Genomic DNA, 13,608 nt, shown 5'->3' on the forward strand with positions numbered 1-13,608 from the left:
TGTCTCGCTCTCTGTCACAAGCTGTATCTCTGTCCTAGCATGTGCAGGGTCTATGCTCTTGGTCCCTTGCGATCCATTCTGCTTGGTGTGCCCTCCCCAACCCCAGCCCCTCCCTATCACTCGAGGTTCTGACCACATCCTGCCCCCTGCCCTTCAAAGAACTGAGCAGGGCAGGGCAGGGTGGTAGGGCTGTGTGGTTGAGGGCGAGCTTGGGTTCCTGATATTGTCACTGGACGTGGGCTCAATGCCTTGCTCTGGGGTGCGGTGGGGACCGTGATCTGACCCTGCTTCTGGTCAAAGCAACTACAAAATTCCTAGAGCAGGTCAGCTGTTTCAACATCTGGAAACTTGCCTGAATCCTTCTCTGATTTATGACTGTCAAGCGGCAGTTGGCTCCACCCCCCAACCCTTCAGACTGGAGTAGAGGAGGGATGGGACCCAGAACCCTTGGGACTCTTCTCTGCCCGTTTATTCTAGCTTTGGCAGCCGAGGTTCGGACCCCTGGCACGGCATTGGAGCCCCCACCCCCACTATTTGGAGCTCAACCCAGGCACACCTTCCTTGATCCCTGCCTTCAGCCCCCTCGTTAGCTCAGGGCACTGCCTCTGCTGGGAAGGACTTTTCCATAACTCCATGGGGCAAGGGCGGGACATAAGGAAGGGAGACAAAATCTGTAGATAACTTCTTCCTGTGGGCTCAGGATAGGCTCGTAATAGACCATTGCTCTTGTGATTTATTCATCAAGCCAGATTTTCAGGCAGGCTTTGCTAAGCCTGTTATCCAGACAAACTGAGTCATAGATTTAGGTAACTGGCCAGGATTACGCAGGGGAACAGGGTTCAAACCCAGAACCCAGGCCCAGCTGACTCCCAAGCTCCTCCCTCCTCAACCCAGTGAGACGAGAGCTAAGACCTGGAGAGATGTGAGAAGAGATCACTCGGGCAAGGAGGCAAGGGGATGGGAGGGGTTCCTGAGAGCTCCTCTCAGGCCTGGTCCTTGGACCTGGATGAGCCAAAGGTGCAAAATGGCCACTGTACCCTTATGGAGCTCTTAACCGGAAAGGAAACTCTAAGCATAAGGCCAAAGCTCCAGGACCCCACCCTCGTCAGCATTTACTGAGCGCCAGCTGTGTTCTAGGCCCTAAGGGCACACACTCCAGGGCTCTCCTGCCAGGGAGGGGAGGAGACCTATTCTCAGGTCGTCTTGGCCCTGGGCCAGGGTGGGGCAGGGTGGGGTGAGTCAAGGACAGGCAGGGAGGAAGAGGAACTCCTTACATTAGGTTTTGAGCCCCATGACTCTTGGGGGGACAGCTTAGCCCAGAGAAAACTGTGCTCTGAGAAGACTACTCGTGTGTGTGTGTGTGTGTGTGTGTGTGTGTGTACGTGCCCGCACCCAAGTGCTGAGGAGGGGGGTGTCCAAGCGACCACGGGGGCTGCTCTCTTCTTTCACCACTCCACAGACAGCCTCCCCTCGACTCAGAGGAGATTTGTCCACCAGCTGAACCCAAGGTGTGTCTGAGGTGGACAAAGCTGGACCTGGGCCGTCCACCCCCACCTCAGGAGACCCTGAGGGGTTGACAGGCCCTTTGCCCACAGCCTCGGGAGAGTCTCCACAGCTAGAAGCAGCCAGCAGCCCGAGCTCCAGGAAACCTGCCTCAGGGGTGGGGAGGGCGATTCTGAGGAACCCGGGAGCACCGGGGGAGCATTTCCTCTGCAGAGACGAGGGAAAACCCCAGGTGGAGGCAGCTCCCACAGGGAGTGGCCCGAGGTGGGTCCGACGGAAGGAGAGCGGCCAGGTGCCATGCTGAGTGCTGACGTGTGCGTGTGTGTGCGCGCTGCCCTGAAGACGGTGCCTGGGATGGAGCTGTGGAAGGCCCTGGCTGACTTTCCACCACCTCAGACACACATCCCTTTCCAGAAGCTCATGTGCTCTCGCCCCATGGAGGCCCAGCAGGGGCTCAGAGTTACCGGGGTCCCAGAGGATTTGCCAGCTCAGGAAACAAGAGCTTGAGCAAGAGAGACAGCTCTGGTTCTGCTACTCACCAGCTGGGTGACCTCAGGCAAGCTACTCAAGGGCTCTGATCCAAGTTCCTCTTTGCGAAACGGGACTAACCCACCTACCTCACAGGGAAGCTGTGGGAACCAGACCAGACAATAAAAGTGAAGCCTTCACTCAACACTCCTGAGTCACCAGGGAAACGCAAATCACGTACGATGAGATACTGGGCTGGCTGAAGCTTAAAAAGACTGACCACATCAAATGCTGACGAGGACGTGGAGCCACCTGAAACCTCACTCTCCGCTGGCAGGAATGGAAGATGGTGCCACCACCGTGGAAAACAGTTTGGCGGTTTCTTAAAAAGCGAAACATTGCCTAAACATCCCCAAAGGAAGAGGACAAGCTGCATGATTCCACTTATGCAAAATTCTAGAAAATGTAAACTCATTTATAGTGACAGAAAGTTGGAGGGGCCTGCAGGGGTGTGGGGGCCGGGAGTCACAAGGAAATGTGGGTGGTACTACAGGATTTGTGTCCCCTTGGTGCCCCGGTTCTTGGTCATGCAGCTTCGAAGAATGAAAAAGAGGTAGACCAGACGAAGAGTGGGGGGCAGCAAAGCAAAGTTTATTGAGCCATCATATAAAGCTCCCAGAGAGAGGGGGGTGGCCTGAGAGGGTTACCCTCGGAATTTTGAGTTCAGTGTTTTTTTTTAATATTTTATTTATTTATTCATGAGACACACACACACACACACACACACACACACACACACACACAGAACGAGAGAGGCAGAGACCCGGCAGAGGGAGAAGCAGGCTCCATGCAGGGAGCCCGACGTGGGACTCGATCCTGGGTCTCCAGGATCAGGCCCTGGGCTGAAGGCAGGCACTCAACCGCTGAGCCACCCAGGGATCCCCAGTTCAATGGTTTTTATGAGCTCTTTTGTGGAACTCTCTTAAGCAACCGGGGTGTGCTGAGTGGTGCCAAGCAGGGCTTTGGTCATGTGTCTGTCTATTAGGTTAATGTCTCTGTGACAATGTGGTTTGGTTTTTTTTGTTGGTTTTTTTTTTTTTGTTTTTGTTTTTTTTTTTGCTGACATCTGGGGGCTTAGGTCTTCACTGCCCCTTGCCCGTGATATTGATAAGCGTGTTGTGGTCATTTGTCTTATTTTAGGACGTTTTGCAGAAGTCATTTCTGCAAGGGCTGCAAAGCAGAATGTCAGTGCGGTCCCATCTAAGCTGAAGACGGGGATGTTAGCGCTGTTTTATTTTAGCTGTCCTGACTCCGTATTTTCTTGCTGGGGACCCTGGCCCTGACTCCCTGACCGTCCGACTAACTGCTGACAGTGGTGATGGACCCATGGGCACATGCACATGTGCAGTTTATTGAACGTCAGTTATACCTTAATACAGAGTGTGAGAAAGCTTTTCGGAGGCAATGAAGAGCAGACATTACAGCGAAAAAAACAAACCCACACAAAAAGGGGGTAGCATCTGGTACGTAGTTGTTTAGTCCATGCTGATTAGTGGACACAATTCCTGCACATCTGAACCCAGAACTGGCTTTTCACTGTGTCTGTTCATGCATTTCTCCTTCTGTTGAGCAAATGCAGTAGAGAGAGGGGCTGTGCCCCGGAGGCACGAGATCTGATCTGCCTTCGGGAGCACCGCCCCCCGGGCTGGGGGCCCGTGCACCATCCCAGAACTGCGGCACCTGTGCCAGCGACACAGGAGGTTGCACGTGGAGCAGACACCGGGCGGTGCCGAGGAAGCAGGTGGAAAGTGGGGGCTCACTCTGCCTGGGCCAGGGGAAGGATGTCAGATAAGGTTTCACAAAGGAAATGGTTTTGAGGTTCCCTTGGAGGATGAGCGGTTCATGGAGCGGGAACAAGGGGGAAAGGGCGAAAAGAGACAAAGCAAAATCACATCTGTCCCCGTGGATGGGGCTAAGAGCCGCGCCTCAGCGGACCCCCCCTTAGATGTCCTGGTTGGTCTAGGCCCAGCCACACGGAGTGACAGTGATGTGGAATCTGGGGTGTGGTCTGCTGGCCACGGTGGCCCCCGCTCCCGGCCGCTGCTTGGCACGGATGGGAGGCCTGGGAGGCCCTAACCTCCACTCGGCAGGGCTGGAGCCCCCAGAGGACCTCTCAGCTCCAGGGGGCTGCTCCTGAGGTCCCGGGGAGCAGAGGAGGCCCCCAGGAAACAAGGCAGGCTTAGGGCAAGGACCCATGTCTTGTGTAGTTTGAGTTTCCTGTGGCTGTGGTAACAAAAATACCACAGACCCGGTTGCTCGAAACAACAGAAATTATGTTCTTCTACTGCTTCGACGGCCAGGAGTCTGGAATCCAGGACTGAGCTCCCTCCCAAACCTCTGGGGGAGGATCCTTCCATCTCTTCCAGCTCCGGGTGGCTCTGGGGCTCCAGGGCTCATGGCGGCGTCACTCCAATCTCGGCCCCGTCATCCCGTGGCCTTTGTCCTCTTTGTCTCTGCATCTTCCTTCTCTATCTCTTTTTTTTTAATTAATTAATTAATTTATTTATTTATTTTTTCATTTTCTTTCTCTTAGAGGGACCCTAGTCACCCTAAATCCAGGATGACTTCATCTCGAGATCCTTAGTTATATCAGCGAAGACCGTTTCCAAATAAGGTTCCCTCACAGGTGCTGGGGGTTGGGACTTGGCCGTGTAGGCATGGGGCACACTGCCTAATCTCCCGCTGAGTGAATCCAGGTACAGACTGACCCCCTTCTCTGTCCATACTGTGCCTGTCGAAGGAAGTCACTCTGTAGGCCACACTTGAGGAAGGAGGGGGACATTGTTTTTTAAGGGCATCCTGGTTCATACTCCAGACCCCGGGAGGTGGGCCTCTCTCCTCCCTGCCCTCTATATGGCCCCCAGATTGTTCAAATCCCAGTGTGGCCACCTACCAGGCCAGGGATCCCACACAGGGGACCTGACCTCTCCTGGCCTTGGCAAAAGGGGAAGTGCCTATTTCCTGGGTCCACTGTGGAAATGAACCCACAGGCAGCTGGGCCAGCTGCTCCTCTGACTAACCCACACCTGTCTGACTCTCCTAAGAGGGCCCTCACCCTTGTCTTCCAGGCCTCTCCAAGGAGCCCTGCTGCCCTCACTTGGGCTGTGCACGGTGATGTCTGCTGCCAGGAGGCCTTCCTTTGTGTCCAAGGTGTGTGTGGGGGGGGCCTGGTCCCTGTCCCTGAGGCTCAGATTCGGACCCTCCCCTGCTAGGCCCCATCCCCCCGCCGACACTGTCTAGGGCAAGTGGGAGATGTGCTGTGGCCTCTGTGCCTGCTGCTCTTCTGGTGTTCTACTGGGGACCCAAGCAATCTTGGCTTGGGCCCCACACGGCTGTTAGTGACCATGGCACATTTGGGTCTTCCTCATGGTCACTAGCTCCTGGGGATTCAGACCTGAGCCCACAAAGCCCAGCATGGAGGACATGCTGAACGGCTGTACTGTTTCAGGCCATGCCTGCCCGCCTGGTTGCACTTTCCCTCAGGATCCAGGGGCCTCCTCAATCCCTCTGTAAGAGGGCTGCTTGTTGGAGCCACCCCTCTAAGTCCCTGAGGCTTGCTCTGAGCATAGCAGGTGTAACCCTTTTGGCCAAAGCAAGTACTGCCACATACACACATGCATGGGGCCAAGGGCCACACAGTAGGTGCTCGATAAACATCAACTCTTCACCCCTCGAGGGCACACACACAGGCACACACGCCCAGAAAGTATGTTGCCCCCCCGAATCTGAAAGGACTGCCATGTGAGAAGCTCTAGGGCACAGCTCAGTGTGCAGATGATTATCACAAATACTCACCCCCTTCCTTTGCCAGATGCCAGCTACACCCGGAGGATGAAAGAAGAAGGGGCGGGCAGAGAGGAGGCTCTGGGGCGCAGGATGGAAGAACCAGTCAGGGGAAGAAGGAAGCACGGCCAGCGCAGGGGGGGGCCGGGGGCCGGGAGCAGGTGGGGGGTGTTTGGTCATGCCATGCACTCTGCTCAGCGAAAGACAGTCATGGGGACAGGAGATGAGGACCGGGTCCTGAAGGGAAAGAAGCAAGCCTCTGAGCCAGAAGAGATGCCTTTGTGGGGAAGAACCCATCAGAGACACGGTGGGGGCCGAGGGAGCCCCCCACCCCGGGAAGCAGCAGCTGTCACTCAGCCAGGCCCCTCTGCTGGGCATCCCTGAGGATGGCGGGAGGGGCAGCCAGCCAAGGAGGGCTGCAGGGAGGCGGGGACGCTGATGATGGATGATGCAGCAAGAGCCTGGAAAGGCAGAGAAAGGCCTTTGACACAGGAAATGCACAGGGTGGGGCTGCTTCGGGAGGGGAGCCTCGCACTCCCTTCCCGGCTCCCCCCACCGCCGCCCCTACCTGTGTGCACGGGGAAGCCGTTGGGATTCCAGGACAAAGCCTTCATCTCTGGAACTGCCCTTCTTGAATGAATCAGGGTGGAAAACAAGGCGGCATAGGGGGCATCGTGTAGAGTCCTGGCTCTAGGGTCCCAGAGATCTGGTTTCATAGTTTGGTCCTGCCACTTCCTAGCAGGGTGGCTTTTGACCAGTGTTTCACCTTTCTGGCCTCTGGGGGACTGGATGCTGCTTTTTACTTGTTCTGAATGATCTATAATATCTAGCACAGCACTCGAGGCTGAGTAATGGATCTGCTTCTTCCTTCCTTCCTTCCTTCCTTCCTTCCTTCCTTCCTTCCTTCCTGCACTCATCAATCACCTATCACATCTGACCCACTCACTCCCATGTCCACCGTCCTACCAACTCCCCACATTTACCTTTTAAACCCCAACAACTGGACCCTGCCTAGAACACACCTTCCCACACTCCTGCACTCTAGTGGCCTCACCGCCTGTGGGTTCCAGAATGTCCCAGGCTCCCTGGTGCTTGTGAGCATCTATAGGTACAGCCCCGGTCTGAAACACACCCCACTCCAGCCTTCTCCCCTCCCCAGGCAGAGCTAGTTTGGCCCCTTCTTAGCTCTTGAATCCCCTTATACTTGGGCCTTTAGTTTGATAGTTATCAGGGCCTATCTGCCTCCCTTGTAGCCCGGGGGCTCCCGCAAGGACAGTGCTTTGGTCGTTGACTTCTCTGCATGCTCAGCATCTGGCGTGGCACCTGGCACAGAGTGGGAGCTGAGAAAATGTTGAGGCCTGAAGGAAAAAATAAACTACACTATCCGGTATGTGTTATGGGTTGAACTGTGTCCTCCCTCACCCCCAAAAGATATGCTCAAGTCTGTTATGAGTTGAATTGTGTCCCCAAATGTACATGTTGAAGCCTTAATGCCCAGGATCGCAGGTGACTGTTTGGAGATGGAGTCTTTGACGTGGTGATTAGGTTAGAGTAAAGCCTTTAGGGTGGGTCCTCACCCAAAGTAACCAGTATCCTTTCTTTTTTTTTTTTTTTTAAGATTTTATTTATTTATTCATGACAGAGAGAGAGAGAGAGAGAGGCAGAGACACAGGCAGAGGGAGAAGCAGGCTCCCTGCAGGGAGCCCAAAGTGGGACTTGATTCCAGGACCCCGGGATCATACCCTGAGCCCAAGGCAGATGCTCAACCACTGAACCACTCAGGTGCCCTGACTAGTGCCCTTCTAAGAAGAGGCGATCAGGACACACACAGGGACTCATCGGGGAGGTGTGTACCAAGGAGAGACCACGGGAAGACACCGGAGAAGACGGCCACGTGCCCAACGCGGGGGAGAGGCCTCAGGAGAAACCAAACCTGCCAACACCTTGATCTGGGAATGCCAGTCCTCAGAACTGTGAGAGGACACAAGTGTCATTTAGGCAGGGCCCCGCCCATGGAATTTGGTTATGAGCCCAGGCAAAGTGATTCCAAGTCCTAACCACCAGCTCCTCACGGTGCAGCCTTATTTGGAGACAGGGTCCTTATCGCTATAATTCGTCAAGATGAGGTCATTAGGCTGGGCCCTCTTCCAATCTGACTGGCGTCCTTGTGAGAACAGGATGTTTGGACAGAGACGTGCGCTCCGGGAGAGCGCTGCGTGGAAGTGAGGACGGCATTCTGTGGACATCAGCCTGAGACCACGGGCTTCTGTGGTTGGAGGCCGCACGCCCAGTGGGGTGCACCCTGTTACAGTGGGGAGACCCACCCACTACGGGGATGAAGTACTGCTCTGTTACCAGCTCACGGAAGTGACGGGGTTTCTGCCTATGGTAGCTCAAAGTTCTGGTGCCCGGGCCGAAGTCTTGGAGATGAGCTCCCGGGCCCTCCTCCGCATCACTCCCTGCTCTTAACCACTGCCTCTCTCATGCTGCCCAGGCTCAGGGAGCCTTGTCGCTCCCTGCTGAGTTACCTGCCCCAGACCATGCTGCCTCCCTGAAACTCCACCTGCAGGAAACCCCGACCCAGGCCTCATCCAGCCCTCAGCAGTTCCCCCGAAGCCCCAGATGCCAAAGCTTTGAAGCTTCCTGTTAGTTTGCAGCTTGGCCATCCACAGCTGCCTTCCATTCTGTACCTTCGCTGTCACCTGTCCAACTATACACCTGTTCACACCCAGCTCCCAACTGGGAGAGAGGGTGGAGGAGAGGACAGAGCGCAGGCCTCCGGGAAGCTGTGGGAGAAGAGCCCGGATGGGGTGAGCCTCCCTGCTCCTGGGACCAGTGGCTGGGAAGCACCATCTCTGCCAGGCCTGCCCCCTGCAGGCAGAGCCAGGAGCAGAGGCATCCCCTGGAGGGACACAAGCGCCTCAGAGCGATCTGAGCCAAGGCTCCTTGACCTTCAGTGGGCCTGCAGATCACCTGGGGTCTTGCTGACGCCAAGATGGTGATGCAGAAGGCCTGCGTGGGGCCCAGACGCCACGAGGCAACCAAGGGATGTCCATGCCTATGCTGCTGGCCCGGGCACCACGCTTTGAGTACTTGGGGCCCCAGCCCAGGGTACCCTGGGTACCCCTCCCTCCTGGGTGGGTACCCGGGTGTGTGTTTGAGCACCTTGGCTGTTGGGTGCCAGCACCTGCAGGGCAGTCTGGGTCTGAGAATGCCTCCCTGTGGCCTTGTGGGCTGCTCTCCATGCCCTGCTAGGGCCCCGGTGGTATGCCAGCGCTTCCCACACCAGCCCTTCTCACCCCAGGCTCACCCCCTGCGGGGGGGATCCGGATATGGGCTGTCAGCCTGGGGCTCATGCAGTCTCCATACTCTGAACCCAGACTCCCACCCCGGAGCTCACATCCATGACGCCACGGTCCCAGGCTCCCTCACGCTGTGGCCCCTTCAGGAATCCCTGTCCTGGGAGAAAGGGGAGGGCACCCAGTCTGTACTCAGCTCTGTGATCCCTCCTCACCAGTGCCTGCTCCTCTTCCCCAGCCCTCCTCCATCCCGGTCAAGGTCAAGCCCACCCCTCCCACCAGGCCCAAGCCTGCTCCCTACCGTGGAGGCAGGCTCCTCAGGCCAAATAGCCAGTGACCTGTCCTCCTCCACCACACGTGCGCTCCCACATGTCCTCGCTCCTGGAGTGGGGAGGGGGTTCAGCTGAGGGGACCCCAGCTCAAGGGGAGCCCAGCGCCTCTGTGACCCTGCTGCCTCACGGGTCCCAGGAACCTCTGAGATGCCCCCGGGGCCGTGACCTGTGAAGGGGGTTAACTCTGAGCATCTGCCACAACACAGGCAAAGGGGAAGGAGGGAGGAAAAGGAAAAGATGGAAGCAAGGGGGGCTGAGAGAAAAATGAGGGGACGTGGCACTTGCCTGGGCCCTGGTGGGATTTATGAATTAATATCTTCAAGGGTGCAAGGGTCTCCTGTGGGTGGGGACCCTCAGGCCAAGGTCACTGCCCTCCCCTAGCTCATGTGTGGTGGGTACTGACCTCTGCCTTGAGGGTTCCCATGGCAACAGGCACCTGGCCTCTGCTCAGAGCCCCCAAAGTTCTGGGGAGCTCATCTGGTTTAAGACCCGCTCTGGCTCTGTTGGTGGGTCTGGGCCCAGAACACTTCCCAGGACAGTGACGGTGCCGAAGGGTGGCGTGGATATAGGCACAACCTTCGGTAGGGAAATCTGAGAGCTGCCCCTGGTCCTAGACATGCCAACTCTCAGGCAGGAGTGCTCAGATGAAGAGCAACCGCAGGCCTGCTCCGTCGGCGCCTCCCCAGCCCTCCCCAGGCTCTCCCACCCCCTTCCCAGCCCAGTGTCCACTGTTCCCTCATGTCATTCCTGTAAAATGAGTGTGTTCACTGCTCCGCTCTGCGCCTTTCTCAGCTACACACATTTGTCCACTCTTGGAATCTATATCTCGAGCGGCTGAAATCCCACACAGACTTCAAGGACTGCCCCATGCACCTCTTCCTCCAGGAAGCTCTCCTTGATAGCCTCAAACAGAAGCGGTTTTCACTCCTGTCTTCACCTCTCCTCTGTCCTAGCTGGGTGACCTTGAGAAAGTTGCTTCTCTGTCTGGGTTTCAGTTTTCCCATCTGCGAAGCGGGTTTTAGTAAGGCCTCAGGTTGAAGGAGATAACACACATCAAGCAGTCAGTAGGTGAGGAAGAAAGGCAGCCCCCCCCCCCCAGGGGCCACTTCAGGGACTGGACATGGTCCTCCATGGGGCTTCCCCTGGCCTTGGCCATCGCTCAGCTGCTGCGCCTCCGCCTCCCACGTGGCCTGGCCACCCAATTTGCACTCTCATTGCTTCCCTCCCTCCCCGCTTCGTGGTCTGCCACTAATTTATTGAGGTCTGTGTGCACCGGGGAGGGTTTCGATATCTGGCCCTGCTGGAAGGAGAAGGGAGACGGGACGGGGGGTGGGGGGGGCATGAGAGGTGTTCCCTGGGGTCCCAGAGTTCTTCCAGCCCCCCACCCTCTCGGTATGCTTCCCCAGGTCCCAGCCCTGCCTCCCCTCATCCTGTGTCCCCCCCGGGACACGGTGTAAAGAGCCATTCCTAAAGCCCATCCTTCCAAGACCCGAGGCCCGGATTAGGGGAGGCGACCCAGGAGGGCAGCCTGAGCTCCAAGATTGTGATAACTATGAATTTTGTGATTCAACCACCCACCTCAGCCTCAGGCTGCCCACTGGCTCCGGGACAGAAAGATGGGGTGATGTGCGTGCTCCCCACGAGGCAGGCATTCCACACCCATCCCGTCCCGTCACTTGGAAGTGGCCCCAGGAAGTAGGCAATGTTGTTTCTCCCCATATCACAGATGAAGAAACTGAGGCCCAGGCTGTATGCCCAGGGCCACAGAACAGGTCCTTGCAGAGGGTTGGAGCCAGGGCTCACGCTCACTTTGCCTGCTCCCCCAACTGTGCCTCTTCTGCTGTGACCCCATTTTCCCTTCTTCAGCCAGACCAGGCCGAGGCCTACGGTCCTGCACACCATGGCTGTGTGGATATCCTGTGTCCCTTCCCGCAGCCTCTGTGATCTCAGGTGGGCACTTGGCTCCCATCCCTTTTGACCTGTAGATAGATGCTAATTTGCTTAAATAATCTTTGGTTTACCACCTGCCAACGTTGTGTCTTTAGGCCCTCCCTGGAGCTCTTTGATGTCAGGGCTGGCGTGAGGCCCCCTGGACTGCAGAGGAAGGGGCTGTGGGGTGGGAGGGACAGGATTTGTACAGGAGCCCAGACGGGTACACACGAGGCAGGGACTTGAAGCCTTCTGGCTGGCTTTCTCCTCTCTGCTCCTGGCAGCGTAAAGCAGGGTGAGCACCAGAAGCCGACTCACAGCTACAGGCAACAGCCTAGGTTTGGGACGTCGGGGTGGCTCAGTCAGTTAAGCGTCTATTTCGGCTCAGGTCATGATCTCAGAGTCATGAGATCGAGCCCCGAGTCGGGCTCCCTGCCCAGCACAGAGTCTCCTTGAGATCTTCCCTCTCCGTCTCCCTCTGTCCCTCTACCCTGTACACTCTCTCTATCTAAAACGAATGAATAAAATTTAAAAACCCACAACATCCTAGGTTTAAAATACGCCGGGTTATCCATTGTCTCATCAACGCGCAGAAATTGTCCTCTGATACCCGGTGCTCATGGAGTCTGGGTGGAGCTGCCTGGTGCGGCAGGTCCCGGGGGGGTCTGGGATTCCCGTGGGAGCAGAGGGGTGGGCTGGCTGCTAAGTCTCTGGCCACTGTAGTCCCCTCCCTCCAGCCTCCCTGGTCACCGAGATGGACCGGACTATCCACCGTTGAGCTCCCAGCTGCCTTCAGCTCCTTTGGCAGGACAGACCTCCACCCGCGGTTCTTAGGAAAGACTCATTTTGCCCAGAGCATCTCAGATGTGCTGCAAGCCCCAAAGCCAGGGGTTGGGTGACTAAGCCGCCGGCGGTTACGGCAGCTGGTGGTCCTGGCTGTGAGCAACGCCTCTGCTTAAACACCAGTACTTTGCAAAGAAGTGTGCTCCCTTATTGGCTGTAGGGTGGAATTCCATAAATGACATGAAGCATTTGTTTAGCACCGACAGTTTACAAAGTGCTTCCGCAATGACAGTAGTCACCTCCGTGTTAGGGCTGTGAGTCTAGAAGGACCGCCCGACTCTTGTTCTAGGGCTTTCTTTACACCTACAAGTCTCTAAAACCAGGGAGCAAGACCTCCAGTATGTCTGGATTGGATGTGATTTTTTAATAACCCTATTTATTTTTCATACATACAACTTGTAGGAATATGAGATCAGTCACAAATATTAGATGATAAATTTTACTCCCTTCTGCTGCGTTAACTCCTGCATATCCTGGCGAGGAGCTTGTCAGGGTTCAACTCTATACAGCTTTCCAGTTGGAGGCAAGAGCCAGGAGACTCATTCTGTCAATCTCTAGAACTTTATAGTAAAGTCTCAAAGATAAATAAGTTTTTTTTTCCTTTTCCCAGAATTTCCTCAGTATTCCAGCTAACCAGATTCTGTTAGCTTTATTTTGCATTCATTCATTTACAATAAAAAGACTGTCCTGGTCTGGGGCACTCCTAGTCCAGTGGGGGGTAGGGGTGGTGGTGGTCAATGGCCATCTACACTCTGATAGCAAAAGTGTGCTGATAATGGAAAGTCTGGGAGCACAGAATAGAGACACCTAATCCAGGTTTGGGCATATCAGGGAGGGCTTCCTGGAGGGGATGACGTCTGAGAGAGGTAGGTGAAGGAAAGGGGAAAAGTCCAGGCAGCAGAGTGAGGCTGGAGGCTTGAGAGCACTGTGTACTCAAAGGACTTATTTGGTGAGATGGCTCTGAAGGAGAACAGTGACCGTGGGGACAATTGAACTTTAACCCCCAGCCAGGAATCCTGGGACTCCTCGAACCACTGGGATTTTTTTCAGCAGGGAAACATTCTCATGTTACCTTTTACTTCCTCCAGGTAAATATTGTTATTAAACAATCACTGGCATAGTTTGATAGCTAATATCTCCTCCGCACAAATATGGATATAATCTCCATGAGGGCCGAGAGTAACGCTCTAGACCTACAAATCTCCAGCCCTAGAACAGTGCCTGGTCATCGTGGATGTTTAAGAACCAGGGAGAGGAAGGGAGGGAGGGAAAGAAAGGCAGTGATGAGACCTGCAAGCCCTTTGAGAGAACTCATCCTGGCCGCAAATGGAGGGAAGCCAGCAGAGGGTCGGGCTGGGCTGGGCCTGGTTAGGGTGACAAGTGCAAGTGGT

The sequence above is a fragment of the Nyctereutes procyonoides genome, unplaced genomic scaffold (assembly GCF_905146905.1).
Source record: "Nyctereutes procyonoides isolate TBG_1078 unplaced genomic scaffold, NYPRO_anot_genome, whole genome shotgun sequence".
Classification (NCBI taxonomy): domain Eukaryota; kingdom Metazoa; phylum Chordata; class Mammalia; order Carnivora; family Canidae; genus Nyctereutes; species Nyctereutes procyonoides.